At 38.2% G+C, this 16,367-nt stretch overlaps 1 protein-coding gene across 15 annotated transcripts in view; it reads right to left on the reverse strand.

The window, feature by feature from the left end:
- GluClalpha (glycine receptor alpha 1) overlaps positions 1-16,367 on the reverse strand; it is a 49,683-nt gene that overhangs the window by 32,772 nt on the left and 544 nt on the right. The gene's annotated exons all lie outside the window — the stretch shown is intronic.

Below are 16,367 nucleotides of genomic sequence, written 5' to 3' on the forward strand. Positions count from 1 at the left end.
TTATTTATTTTGCTGTTTAGTTTACTTGTTATTGACTTGCATTTCTGCCCAGTTGGCGGCGACCAGGCCATTTCCATTTGTGTAATTAATAACCTGGCCGGGTAAAGTTTTGATGCCGTTTGCCCTGGCCGACACACACCTACCCCCGCCCCGGTTTGTATCGTTTGTTTTTGCCGTGTCAACCTGTGCGACCCGTTTAAATGATTAATGAAGCTAAAAATGTCAACTTTTTTTGTTGTTGTCGTTATACTCGTTTTGCCCATTTTGCGAGCTTTGAAGTGAAGTTTGCTTTTGAGCCAACGCACCTGCCAGTCAAGCAGTTGGGGTCAGTCCGTCAGTTGCTGCGTCCATCAGTCAGTCAGTCATTTGTTGCAGCTGTCCGTCAATTATTCATTAATCAAGGCTAAATACATTAAAGCTGATATTAATTTCCTATGCCAATTAATTAGCGGAAGTGCAGAGCCACAAGTCTGCGCAAACTGTAGTAGCAGCTGTGTGGCAAGTAGACTGGGGCAAGACACCAAAGTTTCAACAATTTCAATTTGCAGCAGCTCTCGAAAGTTGGCCAGTAAACAAAGTGGTAAAGCGTATCGGGTAACGGGTACACGTCGCCACATCGAAGCAAAGCGACTGCAATAAGCAGCTGCCACTGGGCCATAAAACAAATGGGCGCGGCAGCGCTCGCTCGCTTCACACGACTGCCACAAGCGGCACGGCTGTGGCAACGTGGCCGTTGCCGCGATTTGACCAACGCTGAGTGCAGCTGCAATAGTGTCAATTGACAATGAAACCGAAATGCGATGCGACCTCTGAGCAGACAACCCCTCTTGCAGGCCAAGTCAGCCAGCCAGCCAGCCAGCAGTTGAGCCCGGTACGAACAGCCATAAAATCCCTTACATTGAGTGAGTTGGCTCCACGTTAACGATTTGCCCATTTGCTTGAGCACTTTGCTGCACCACCTTTTCTGTGCTGGCTGCTTGGTCGGGCCAGGAGGGGTAGCGGAGGTGGGGCGTATGAGCAATGCCAGCCATTTGGCTAGCTATTTCAACTTTGTTGAGCCAAGTTGGCCCGACGAATGCTTGGCTCCGGCTTCGCATATTTGAGCATTGCCACAGCTCCCGCTGGAGCGTTCAATCTTCAGCTTTAGCTAGCTGCCAGGGCAACTTAATTGAAATGCTGCATTTGTTTTCGACAACTTTTCTTGGACAACAACAACAGCAAGAGCAGCAATCGTGTTGGCCAGCTGAAGTGCTCAACTTGGCTTTAGTTGTACTTAAAGTTGTTTTATATAATTTGTAGCAGCCATTGAGTTGATTGTGCTAACAAAAACGTGCCGATGATTAATAAAATATTCGACATGAATTAATTAACAATTCGTGGTAAATTGTTTTATAAATGCTTCAATTATCCTTGAAATGCCATTAACGTAATAAGCATTAATATAATAAACAAATATAAATCTCTTTGAATTAATCAAAGAGCATAAGCAAAATAATATTATAATTAATTAATCAATCATTATTAAAAGATATAAATAAATGCAATCATTTTTAATTTAACACAAATAAACAATTATAGTTTAATGCTTGCAATAAACAAATTAATTTTACAATCCAAATTAATTTTTGTATAAATTAATTTTGTTAAAGCGAACTCACTTTTGAAAATAGTTAAAAACATTAACACTGGTATTTTCTCCTGCCCTTAGAAAATTAAAAGCATATGAATATTATTCTTTCTCTTTAAATTAATTTTAAAATTGCAAGCAATTTATTTCATGCCGTATGAAAATTCAATTTTAATTATTGTTTCAGTGCACTTGTTAAATCCATTAAATGTTGGTGCTATAAATAAGTGTGAAAATATTTGCGATAATAATTTGGCAATTGCATATGAATGCAATTTAATGAGCAACGGTTGGCGCTCTTTCCCTTACTCTCCTCTCCCCTCTCTCTCTCTCTCTCTCTCTCAGTCGGGCTCTCGCTTTATCTGTGTGTTAAATTTGATACAGCATAAACAACACGGCGCCAACTGTATTCAAAGTTTGCTCACGTTCCATATCCACATACAGCTGGCCCCTTACCTTAATCCCAATCCAGCCCGACGGCTGCTTGCTCCACCTACTGCTCTCCCTGGGGCACTTCCTTTCCGAGTTTTGGCTTTGTTCGCTTGCCCGTAACCAGAAAATGACAAAAGCCATGTCAACAGCATCTGCAAGGGTTGGCATTTCAGTCGAGTGTGGGCGTGTTGGGTGGCTAAGACAATGCTTCGCCCGTAACAACTACTAGTTTATCCCTCTGCATTATGTGTGTGTCTGTGTGTCTGTGTGTTTGTGTGTGTTTGTGTGTCTCCGTATCCTTGTTGCTTATGGCCAAAGTCTTGGCTTAAACTTCTCTGCTGGGCAATGGGCAATTTCTGGTTACGTTTCAAGCAGCAAACAATGGACCGATAATTTATTCATATTTGGCTACAAAAGTGCCACACTCATGTGTATGCGTGTTTGTCTGAATTTTTAAATAACTATAAATTTCTAAATTTACACAAGAGACCTTACACACACACACACACACACACGCACACACGCACGCACAACTACAAACTGAAGACACATTGCACTTGCGATAAGCCACAAAAATCTGCTCGGACCAAACAATGGAAAATTTTAATGAATATTTTTTGGGATCGTTGCTTTTGTGTCCAGAGAGTGTTGTTAATTGCCACATAAATTTGCTGCACACACACACACGTACAAAAATAGAGGCAAATATAAGCACACATATTCATATATTTTTTATTTTTATATTTCTTATAGAAAGTGCTCTTCACAAAATTTGCTTTATACTTATATATATTTGCATAATGAATGCAATCAAAATTTTCGCACACGCTATTGTTGTTGTTGTTGTTGTTGTCGTAGCCACTTTTAAAGGTCATCTCTAATGTACATAAATATTTAACAGCACACAAGCAATGTTCCTTTGCTTAATAGAGTCGAATATAAAGACCCAAGTATAAAAACTTTGGCATTTATATAATTTTTAAATTAAAATGACAACATACAAAATATCTAGAGCGGGGCTAAGACTAATTTAAAGCGGAATAATGCAACAATAAATATTTAGTAAATATATTAAATGTTTATTATTATGTCAAAATTAGTATAAACAAGAGTTCTGCTGGCTTGCGTGTAAATGTACTATACAAATTATAGATCAATAAAAATTCTAAGATTTTTCAAACATGTTTCTGTGCTTCAAAGAGACTTCCAATATTCCAAGAAGAGTTTTATAAATTATAGTCAAGTCGTACAGAATGACGAATGTTACATTTCAATTAAGAATAGGTGCAACTATGATTCTTTTTCTTTACAAAACATTAGCACTAAATTGGTTTGCCCCTTGCTTACTCAATAATCAATAAGCTCAGAAATATCTGAATGAATAGCTAACCGTGTTAAATTAATATGTTCTAGTTGCGCTAAAAATAATTTCTTAAACCTTATAACTTATCTAATTTGTCTAATTGGCGACAAATTGGCTTATACATTGCTTATACCCAACGCTGGCATTCGATAGGTATTCAATGTGTGTTATACATAAATATCATTAAATCGAGTGTGTTTGCCTGGGGGGGTGGTGGCCGACGGCGCGCTTCAAATTGCATAACGCATACGCCGCGTACACCACACACGAATCTGCCGACGGCGTTGTCGATTTCAAACGTTGTTGTTGCTGTTGCTGCTGTTGTTGTTGTTGTCGTCGCCTGTGTGGCTTGGGTTTTGGCATTAGTGCCAAGAAATTTTGTGGAGGGACGAGCCAACTAATTGCGGCTGCATAACTTGTTGCGCTACAGCAAACCGTGCCTCGAACGTCCCGCCAGAGCGCCTCAATAATGCCAGCAAATACAACAGCGTCTGTGTGTGTGTGTGCGTGTATGCGTTGTGTGTGACAGTATGTGGGTAATGTATACCGCAGACAGACAGTGGGACAGAGCTACGGACAGCGGCTGTCGCCTGTCTAAGAACTACAGCCAACAACAACAACAACAAGAACAAGAGCAGCAGTAACACAAGGCCAGCGGCGCATTGCATTAGCTATAGCACACTAATACGTGTGTGTGTGTGGGTGTATGGGTGTTTTTGTGTGTGCCACGCCCACGCCACGCCACGCCCGAAGGCCATATCGCTTGTTGTCTGTTTACCATAAACAAAGTCAAAGTGTCTTTGGCAGGCAGCTTGACAAGCATTTTTTGTTTGATTTGCCAGCAAATACAGGCGACAGCCACGGCTAATGAAATAAATATCAGAGATGCAAGCGACGAGCTTCCCCCCCCCTCCCCTTCACGGCCTTGAGTCTGAGATCCAGGCAGCTGCCTTAAATGCAATTTAGTTGAGCGACAGTAAGCTTGAAAGCTGCAAGTCAACTGCCAATCATCCAAGTGCTTAATTAAAACGAGAGAATATTATTTTCTATTTAATGTCCTGCAGCGCAAATACCCTATAAAAAATTGAATGACGGCGGAGAGTTTAACTATCAGGGCATAAAGACTATCTTGGGCATAATGAAATATTTTAAAGAGCAATTTTGTTTATTATTCGATAATTAATTTTTCATTAATAATATTTAATATTCAGCTAAGCATCATTTATTGCTTCATGCATTTATATATTATATTATATAAATATGACTACCAAAATAAATGTTTTCCTAAATAATATTGCTTCTTCATTATTTATTTTCAATTTGAATGCAATACAAATAAATTAGAGACAGGTGAAAATTAAATAATAGCTCGTTAAGCTGACTAGATAAATTATCTTATTTTCTTTAAGATTTGGGAACTTTATATTAAAACATAAAGATAAGCCTTTCCAATTATATTTTCTTTTGTTTACTACATGTTTGTAGTTTAGCATTATTTTTTTTTTTTTTTGAGATGCTAGCTTTATAGACTTTAATATAATCAAAGACCATATTTTGAGACAATTATAAAACTAATCCCCAAGAAAATAGGAATTCTTCTTTTCTTTGTAATAATATAAATACAAATCTAATTACATTTATTAAAGAATTATAATCAATATTCTGCCATGGGAAAAGTCGATCAAAAATCAAGTTTTAGTATGAAATATTTATTTTTTTTTATGAATATAGTTTAACCAAACTCCATTTTTGCCAACTTGACTTGATTTTCCTGTGAAATCTGCCCATTACGTTTAATATACCAAGCAACTCGTGGCTTGATCATTAAATAAAAACATATAATTGATCCATATAAAAACTTGAAGAGCATGTCACAAATGAAGTGCTCCAGTGTTTGGCGCCACTTGCAATGTTGTTAAGCAACAATAACGGGAACAACATGTTGCAGCAGTCAACGAACCGCAAACAGAAAGAAGCAGCAGCAGAAGCGGGAGCAGTAGAAGCATCAGCAACTCCAGACCTGCCCGGTTTATGGCCGCTGTCTGGCTAAGAGCTTAATAAAATTATGTGACGATGATTGCCGCTGGAGTATGCCAAAGAGCGAAGAGGGAGGTGGAGCGGGGCTTCAGTTGAAGCCCAATGGCCTGCCCGGTTGCGGATGTGGATCGTTGCCTGCCAGCAAAATGGCCGCCTCGCCAGCTGTTTCCGCTGCTGCTGCTGCTGCTGCTGCTGCTGGGCTGCCACTTGAAAAACGCATTAAGGCTGCAGTTTTGTGTGCCATTTGTATGTGTATATAATATATATATATATATATATATATAAACTTATAGCCATACATATGCACTTGTATAGCTGCCCTATATGCACGCCAGAGTGGTTTGTTGATTGCATGTTAAAAGGCTGCCGCTGCCGCTGCCTTTGCTTCGGCTGCTGCTTCGGCTGCATCGTCTGCCATGCGATTTAATTAAAAACTTGTGTGCCATGAAATTACATTTCGACGTGCGTGCCACTGTGTGGGTGTGCGTAAGTGCTTCGGTATGCCAGCAGCAGCTGCAGCACGTGCAGCGCCCAAAGGTAGGCAACGCACAAAGGCAAATGCTTGATTTTTAATGTTACAAAAAAAAAAAAATAAAATAGGAAAGTCGCCCAAGTGCTGCTGCCAGCCGCCAGCAGGATATGGAAATGGCCGCCTTCCTGTGCACATCATTGCAATTGGCGTTGCGCACATTGGACAGTTATCACGATCTACTTGAGTGAGGCTCCACTCTGCCAGGGCCAGGGCACAGGAAATGGTCACGCCAAAGAAAAATGGTCAACAATGAAGTGAACAGCAAAAAGGTGCTTAAAATACTACAGAGTTTTTCAATTATTTAAAAAAAGGCTTTAATAGATATCCAGAGAAATATTCATAAACATTTTCGATTTAAAACCAAAGCAAGTTTCGTTCGCAATTGAAACAACAGAAACATACCAGAATTCATAGAATCCAATTGGATGAAATTTCCCCATTTCGTTCATATTATAACAAAATACCAAATTGTAAATGAAATTGAAATATTTATGTGGACCCTGCGCTAATCCAATAGCTGACCGCCAATTATGCTTAGCTTGCCGTGCTCGGCTCATGATGTTTTCATGAATGCGCATTATGAATGCAAATCTCGCTCAGGGATGCAATCAAATTGCAACACCTCCCAGTTGTTGTTGATGTTCTTGTTGTTGTCATTTGTTATTCAAAAATCACGCTAGACGCTGCATGCTGCGAGTTTCAATTAAACATTGTACATACGCCGTGTGGCACAACGGCAGCAGCTGCAGCAACAGCTGCCTGGCGCGTGGCTTGCAGTAAAATCCGCTTACAACTTATTCAATTAAACTTCAGGCGAGGCAAACAGCAACAACGACAAATTCGAGTCGTAAAAATGCAAAGCAAATGGCGAACAGCAAATGCTATACAACGACGAGCTTATTTTTTGTACTATAATAAGGCGGGACTAGTTGCAGGCTTTGGCGAAGTTTAAATGCCCTTACAGAAGTGAAAGCACTTTGGAATGTCAGCTATGCCGAATTAGAGAGAAGCAAACTTTCGGCTATTGCAGCCCTTAAACTAAGACTTGGTTAGTTGAGAGAAGTTTAAAACACAATGTACTGTTCTTTATGAAACAATTATGCTTGTGACAGCAAAATAAAGTAGTCCGATGATAAACTAGTTCAGCTTGGTCGAAATAAACCCTAAATAAGCAACTGTAGCAAGTTTCAGCATCACTTAAGGTCGTGACATTTCGTAAGATATATACAAATAAATATATACTATTTACATTATTTTATGGTTTCAGTGGTGCATCACAAATTTCGTGACTAAATTATGATACCCGACTACAGAGCGTGCATAAAAATATGCACATAAAGCGTGTATAATAAATCCGGAAAAGTGTAAGGGGGCGGCAGGTGCTTGTGCATGTGTGTGTGTGTGTGTGTGTGTGTGTGTGTTTCTGTTTTTGTGTGCGCCGGGGCAACGAGTGGGCAGCACAATAAACTCTGTGAAATGGCGGAATAAAAATGCGGTGAATAAAAATAAGCTGTCAGTTGTCTGCTGTTGTGGCTCATGCTAGGTGAATGGCCAGGTGTGCAGATAGGTTCTGTATTCTAGGGTATACAGAGTATGCAGACTAAGAGAAAATTATCGAAAATATAAATATAATGTGATATGTTAAGCTTATCATTTAATAGTCTAATTTGTTTGCGATAAGATTAGTATTTCCAAAGTGCATAAAATGATTAAGTATAATTATCTATAAATAAGATAAATTCTGCAATGAAGCTTCTGATTAGCCTTGCTCTAAATATTATCATCAAATTAGTTGAGTTTCTGTTACCTATATTTTTTTAATTGAATTCGGCAACATTATTTAAATTAATGACAAAAACAGATGGTGCGGCTTTCAAAAGAACCCTTCCTTTTGTCAAAAGGAAAAATAATGTGTATAGCATATAATTTGGCAGCTTTACAATGTTGTTAAAGTAATGAAAGTTAATGAAATTCGAATTTCCTGTCCCATGTATTTATTTTCGCGTAACTACAACAGCAGATGGCACCACTTGAAATATGCCTGTTCATTCTGAAAGAGTATTTATGTAGTATATTATTTTTAACGACTCTCGAAGCATTGTTGTTGCCACTGCCACTGCTGCTGCTGCTGCTGCTGCTGCTGTTGATAATAATCTGCAAATCAGCTTAAAAGGTACGGTGAAAATATCACAGTTCTCCAAACAACTTGAACCGTACAACTTTAGAAATCAAAAACTTTCTGAATACAGACAGGCCCCCCCTCCCCCTCCCCCCTCAAACCCAAGCCCCGCAACTTTCAACCCCTGCTACTTTAGCGTTCATTCTTGTTTTTTTTTTATTTTTTTTATTTCGGGCAGCTTTTATTTAACATTAATTTTGGCATTTTGTTCGCTATAGTCCGTGGCTTTGGTTTGACTATTTTTACGTACTTATTTTTTATTTTTCGCTGCCCGCAGACGCCACAACAAAGCACAATTTGTAGGCGGTGTGTGTGTGTGGGGGGGGGGGGGGGGGGTGTCTGCTACAAAGCCGGAAACGTGACTTATTTGAAATTTATGTACTTTTTAGCCAGCGACAAAACTAAAAACCTCTCGTATTTTTGTTTATGCAATAAAAAGCAAAGCGCCGCATTCAAAGCCAGAAATTTCTAAAATAGTAAAAGTTTGAGATGAGCACAGAATAGAAGCCGAAAAAAAAAAAACGAATACTAACATACAGTCATGTGTCAGCCATGTTTTGTTTTCTAATTTTTGCTGGCGCTTAATTAGAAAACATTTTTTTTTTTCGTGCTGTTTTCTTTTGCCAAATACGTGCTGAGGCCTGTGCCACATGGCGTATGTGCAATATGCAAATGTGCCTGCATTTCACATTCAGAAATTGAAATCAACGAGCTTACAACTAGATAGCTTTTTGTGTCCCGCTTTAGATGCCACACTGCATCGCTTCTTCCTTCCCTTTGCCTTGCCACTCTTCTCGTAACGTTTCGTTGCGCTTTTCGTTTCATTTTTTCCAGCACATGTGTCACAGACACACACATTCACACACCCACACACATAAGCCATTCAGTTGTTGTGCTTGCTGTTTGACATGCATCGATTACATAAATGGGATGTGGCGTTTGGGGCAGCTGTGGCACGGCATAAGTCACGAAGCCCCTGCTAATGATGAGGACCATCATGACTTTTCAATTAACCAAGTGGCGAGAGCGTTTCTCAGTTCAGTTCCCAAGCTCATTTCGTGTGGCGCAATAATGAGAAATGGCACATGTGTGACAATTGCGACAACGACACACAATTAATGAGCAGCGAATAGGAGAGAAAGAGAAGGGGAGAGAGAAAGGCATGGCAACGAGTAAATGAGAAATAGAAAAGAAATCCTTGGCGCAAAATATTACTGAATGATGATAAGTAGTTAGATTGTAGGGGAAAGAGCTCAGAGAAAAATCTCTTTATCGATAAATCCAATTATCACATGGTCAAGAAAAACCAATAAATTTAAAGCTTAACTTGATTTAATCAAGCAGCTTTCTAAAACTATCCACAAAAGTTGTGTGTCAATAGTGAGGTTATCGAAAGATGGTAGATCTCAGAGAAAAAGCTGTTTGTCGATAGAACCAAATAGAGATTTCCATGTTCAAGAAACACAAATTTAATTCATGTTTAACTTGATTAAATCGACAAGATTTCAAAACTGACGTCAAAATTTGTGCATCAAAAGTGAGGTTATCGAAAAAAAGTGTTGAACAAGAAAAAAAATTTTCATATTCATATAATACTTCAGTGTTATATCAAAACATATCTACAGAAGTCTAAAAATATAGTCCTTTAATAAAAAATTAATTGTCTTGGAGCTTGTTTTGGATAATCTTAATACAAGATATTTAATATAAAATAAAAATAATAAGTAAAAGCCTTAAAAATAATTGTTATCAAAAAACGTGAATTTAATAGTAGGCTTTGAAAATTAATTTCTATAAGCGCAGTTAATTCCAAGCTTGTCAGCATTTAGCAAGCGTTAGCTGTAAGTTTAAAATATTATTTCGTGTATTCAACTCATATCCATAGTTATATTTGACATGCAATAGAGATACGTAGCCATGTCAAGGGAAACGCATCTTATAAAGATCTTTCCGGAAACGGATCTAACAGATATTCATCGCATCGAGCTGAATGCGGTGCGCGAATTGCTGTTGCGCAGCACCTGGGAAAAGGAGGCGGAAGCAAAGCTGAATCGCAAGAGACAAACTCTAATCGCTGCCATGGATCATCTGCTGCCATGGGAGGAGGAGAATGCCGCCGAGCCAAATAGCAAGAAGCCAGCAGTTCTAACGTCCTGGGATCATTTGCTGCCCAGAGATGAGAAAACTGACTAAATGGAAATAACAATCGGAGGGAGCGAGAGTGAGAGAGAGCCGGGTCTAAATGGCTGACCAGCAATTAACAACAACAGCGCCCATATCGAGTGCATTATTATATCATAGAGAGCCGGGGCACATCCACTGAAATGCCCAACTAAGCGTCTAATGCAAACAAAGTGCCAACATTTGACTCTTGATGAATGTGCAGCCAATAAATCCATTTATGTTAAGCACTTGCTTATTATTATAATCCGCAGTGCTGCACACGACACACACACACACACACACACACACACACACAGTCAACACATCAACACATCAACATTTAACCCTAATTTGCATTTATGTGCACATGAAAGCTGTTTGGTTTATGGTGGAGCCCTGAACCCGAACCCGAGCCACGGCCCAGGCTCGGCGATTACCTGGCGAGCTCTTTTGTGTCTTTAGCTCTGCATGAAAGCAATAAAAGCAATTCGCAAAAAAGTAGTTACACAGTTACACACACACACACAAACACATACGTGCACACAGCTACTTATAAACTCACCTTAATTAAACGTGATTAAGTAGATTTCCTCGTTTTTCTGCTCAACGAACTGTTTAGTTGTCGATGTGTTTGTGTGCTGTTGTTTTATTTTTCCTTTCTCTTTTTTTGTGTGTATATATATGTGTGTTAGTGTGTGCGCGTGTGTGCCTGGCCTGTGCTTATTAGCGTACATATATTATGCACTAATACGATGGTCGGCATAACACATTTGATCAACTAGTTGGCAACACATTAAATAACTATCATGTGAAGTATTTAATATATTCAATTGAAAGGATGAGAAGTTGATATATAGGTTTAGTAGAATCTCTTTTCTTACTGTCGGATAATTACAATTCTCAGTATATTGCTGAACTTATGTGCTCAAAGTGCCTTAGATAGTTTACTAGAATTATATTGATTTTGTTTGACGTTAGAATTTAGATGTTTTATCTGTTATTCGAATATATTAAATTAATATGACCCCGGGATAACTTATAATTATAATAAAGTAAAATTCTTTTTTGAGAAGCTGCATATTTTTACCTTAAATATCTATTTTACCTGAGTGTAATCTAATATAAGTAAAAAGTTTCGGGTTTGGTCTTTCAGTATTTAAACAAAGCAACATATGGCCATAGGAACAGTTTATGGTCACACTTTATTTAAAATTCTATACAAAAAGGTTAAGCTCACACTTTGTCAAAAATACTATAGAAGCAGTTTATGGTCACATTTTGTCTAGACTTCTATAGACACAGTTACACAGTCACATTTGGTTTAAAATGGTTCAGAAACCGTTTATAATAATCGAACTGGGCTTAGATAGATTTCGTATTTTTTTTTGGCTGGTAAACGTGGCTTAAGTATTTTAAAAGCCATTTCCTACAACTATATAAAAATTGCATAAAAGTAGGATAGTTTAATAAGACAAACTAAATAAAGTTGCATGTATACGAGTTACGAATCACGTCCTAATGTTAGTTTAAGACTCAATTCTTCTATGGGATTTGGCTACAAGCAAGCTACATTAAGTATTTTGATCGTTTTTTATGCCCCTCTATAAAAAGTGTATATAGAATTTAATTAATTTAATATTAGGTGGTTGTTTTGGTGTTCATTGAGGCGGGACTGGCAGACGTATTTTGTATTATTATGAATATTATTGTTGTTATTATTATTATTATGATTATCATTAATTTTTTTTTATTATTTTATATATTATTATTTTTATTATAATTATTAGTACATTTTATTAGTATTATTGTTAATATTATGATTATTACTTTTAAATTCATTAAAAAGAACCTGCCAACTATAATTCTTACATATATTTATTAATATTGTCTATTTTAGACGACGGCCCGGACTTTAAACCGACCACTGCACTCGCCTGAGGCTCAAAAGATATTTATACAAAATTCGCACATTAATAATTGAAAGGTTTGTTTTTTTGATTAGTATTTTATTTAACTAGAATTGGGTTTTATTCATCAATGATTTACTTGAACAGAAGTGAAACTAATTCAAAATCCTCATAATGCGTAAGTCTATATGTGATGCGGTCAGCGGTTTTACTGGGGGAATGTATCTGTTCGTTGTTGGAGGCGCACGTTGTTGTAATTTAGTTTCATTTGTGCATGAAAATGAATTTGTATTATTGTTTGCATTAATTTGCCTTATTAATTACATTTATGCCCATTGCCGACTGCGACTATTATTTCTTTTTCTGTGTTTTTTTTTTTCGTACTCCGCCTGTGGCACGCTCCGCTCCCAGGGGGTAATTTGAGCATTGGCTGTGCGGGCAATCAAATAAATAATGAGGCTGCTGCCTCTGTCGCTGCCTCTGCCGCTGCTTCTGTCGCTGTCGCTGTCTCCGTCGGCGCTGGCGCTGGCAACTTGAAGTATGTTTAATATGCGAATAACGTTGCAGAACTTTTGCAGCTACTTGTCGTTGGTGGCGACGCCAACAACATTTGTTGATATTGCTCTTGCTGCTGCTGTTGTTGTTCTTGTTGTTGTTGTCGCTGATGTTGCTGTTGTGATTGTCTATGGCAACTTGGTTTTATTATTTGTTGCTGCTCGTCTGTATATTTCTATAATTGCCTTTTGCCTTTGTCTGCAAGCAGCGCCAAGTATCCGTATCTTTGTATCTGTATCTGCAGCTGGCTCAAGTATCTCAACATTAATAGCGGAGAGTTTTTACAAAATTGTTGATTGTTGCCACCCAATTCAGTTCACTTGTTGTTTTCCCTTATTTTTCACCCGAGACAAAGTTCAGTGGCTCCACTCTCATTTGGCTTTTATCCTGCCGTTTGCAATTGATGCCATTTGTCGATTTCTCTTGCATTTAAAATTGAATTCAAAAGCCACGCTACGTGGCGTATGAGCAATATATTTATGTGCTCATTTAAAATTGAATCAAAAGCTGCCAGTTTTACGAACTGCCACAGTTACGTTGAAGTGCTTTCGGTGGCTTGTGTTTCTTGAAAAAACGTCCGCTCAGTTATCAATTATCAATTACCCTTATTATTAAATATTAATTTAAAGCCTAGTTCATTTGGCTCTAAAATTAATCAAATCGACTTTTAAATTAAGTATTACATTTTAATGATTAATTTTAAAAAAAACCAGTATGTTTCATAAAATTTATATTAAATTAGGGATTTTTTGGCAAGTTGCGCCTAGCTGCAATACTTTGTGGATAACGAAGAGATAATTTTACTGTAAGCGGCAGTTTATATATAACTTATTTGATATATCAAATTCTAAAGTCTTCAATGCTGAGAGTTGTTTTCATTTTGTGTACAAAATGCAAAGCTTTTTTATAACCTTGCAGAAGGTATTATAATTTTGTCTCGAAATGTGTAACGCTTAGAAGGAGACATCTCGACCCCATAAAGTATATACATATATTCTGGAAAAGCCGAGTTGATGTAGCCATGTTTGTCTGTCTGTTTAAAAGCTATCGACATGAATCTTTGCATTCATCTCTCTTTCTATTGTACGCAGTACATATGTCGGAACCGGATGGATCAGACCACTATATCATATAGCTGCCATAGGAATGATCTGTCGAAAAGTAGGTTCTTGTATGAAAAACTTTTTTGTTTATCAAGATATCTTGATTAAACTCGTCATTTATAAGTTTTACTATGCTGCCATAGAAACGATCGGTCGAAAATTAAGTTGTATGAAAAACTTTTTGTTTTTCAAGATATCTTAACCATACTCGGCATTAACTATTTTCCCTGTGCTTCCTAGATACGGGCAAAGCAATATGAAAAAGTTGGGTCTGCAAGGTTATTAAATCTTCAGCGCGCCGAAGAAAGCCCTTCTTTCTCGTTTTATGTAAACCTTGATTGATTGATCAAATTTTTGTGGACGATTTAATATTTCGAGTTTCTTTTCTTTATTTCAAATACATAATTTGTATAAATGTAATAAACTACTTCGGGCTTATTACGGTTTAATATCCAAGAAGAGCTATCTTTATGCCAGGAGTAAAGGATTACAATAAAATGCTTACAATATATGGAATCTTCAGATATTTGATAGCTCAGAATACTGAATGCAAATTCTGTTTTTGAGTACTTGATCATTTTTATACTCATGCTGATGTTTATATTAATTATCTCTATGTGCGTCTCAGGCACACTAGAATGTCCCAAAACTGAATCAGTTTTGTATAATATTTGAGCCAGAACATGTGCAAAATACTGTAGTCTATTAAAGTATTAAGTACTCTACTGTATGTTTTTAAACCCACTTTTAAATAATTTCCGAACCAGTCTGTAATTTAAATGTTATCAAAGCTCGTAAAATGTGTGTGCAACGAATTAAACACCAGAACTATAGCTATTAATTATTTGAATTTTGAAAGTTTCCGACTATCCCAGCTGCTTAAACTAAACAATGTATGTACCAAAATCTAAATAGAATATTTTTTGGCCATGGCTTAGAACCATTTCGTTTAGAACGTGTTTAATATTTTTAAAGCAAGCGCCGCTTGCAAAGTCAGCTATAAAATATGGCCCGCAAGTGGCATGTCTGTTCGCTGTGGACTTCTTGTGAAACTCTGAAGCTGGAGCTGGGACGGGGGCGGGGGCGTGGCAGATTGGAGCAAAGGAACAAGAATAAAAAACTTAAATGTCAACTCGCTAAAGCTAAAACACTTCACAATCAACTTGTGCATAAAAGTCGCAACGGTGGAATAAAAAAAAAAACCAACATACACACAAAAGCCCGCGCACGTCAACCTCAAGCAGCGCACTAGGCCACGTTGATTTGCACACACACACACACACACACACACACACACACACACACACACGCACGCATAGAGAGTGAGTCACACACACTGAGAGCGCAATAACAACAATAAAATAAAAAATGAAAGAAAGAAAGAACGAGAATAACAACAAGCAAACAACGAAAAAAGACTTCCGTGTTGATTGTTTTGTTTTGCTTGTTGTGCGAACGGAGACGACGTCAACGTCAACGACAAGCGCCATAAAAGCGGCTACGTCTGCGAAAATCACTTTAAGAAACAAGTGAAAGGCGAGCAGAGTGGAGGAAAAGGCACACACACAAGCACCCAGAAGAAGCAGGCACAAGGCTCAAACCTGTCCATCAACAAAACTATTGCAACAATAAACAAGAACAATTTGACAATTGAAGTGCTGCCCCAAGACAGCAAAAAAATAAAAAAATAAAATCGGAGAGAGAACTGAGCACAACTGACAAGTAGCCTCAACTGCATGAGGCGGGGAGCGGGGATATAACGGCCACTAGCTGTGGGGGGCCGAGGCTGGCCTAGGCACTTGAGCACAGTTTCCGGTCATTTACACGTACACATGCCGCACATGGCATGCGAATCTCAGTGTGTGTGTGTGTGTGTGTGTGTGTGCGTGTGTCTTGCTGACACACTATCCTACATTTTTATTTGCTTTGCCCATCAAGCAGACGCCCATTGCTCTGATTGTGCCTTTGGCTTTTTCATGCTGTTATCGTTATCGCAAATAGCCCCGCAAGGTCAGCTGTTCAACAAATTCAATTTCAATTCACGTAATTGTTTAGTTTTGTTTACACATTGTATCAATTTTCGCTCAAAAATTGGCCAACACAATTAGCACACACACAGACACAGGCACACGCAGAGGGACAGGGACAATAGACGGCGACAGCAGCTAAGAAATTGCTGAGCCAGCAGCAGCAGCAGCAGCAGCATAAAAGTATGCTACGAAAAATTACAAAAGGCAACTGAACCAAAAACTTGGCCCAACTTGGATGCCAATTGCTTTGCACAGACTCCACGTGCAGACGCTGAGAGAGCGAGAGAGAAAGAGAGAGTGGATAAGAACGAGTTGGCATTAAACAAGAGAGCGTTCTGCTCTTTGCGCAGCTGCTGCCTGTTGTTGTTGCCGCTGCTGCTGTCGCTGTCGCTGTCTCCTGCAGGATCAGGGTGTGGTGAGTATGCTGCTGGCATTTGTC

This window comes from Drosophila montana, unplaced genomic scaffold (assembly GCF_035044405.1).
Source record: "Drosophila montana isolate Dmon_TW-CO22-7 unplaced genomic scaffold, ASM3504440v1 contig_1505_1, whole genome shotgun sequence".
Classification (NCBI taxonomy): Eukaryota; Metazoa; Arthropoda; class Insecta; order Diptera; family Drosophilidae; genus Drosophila; species Drosophila montana.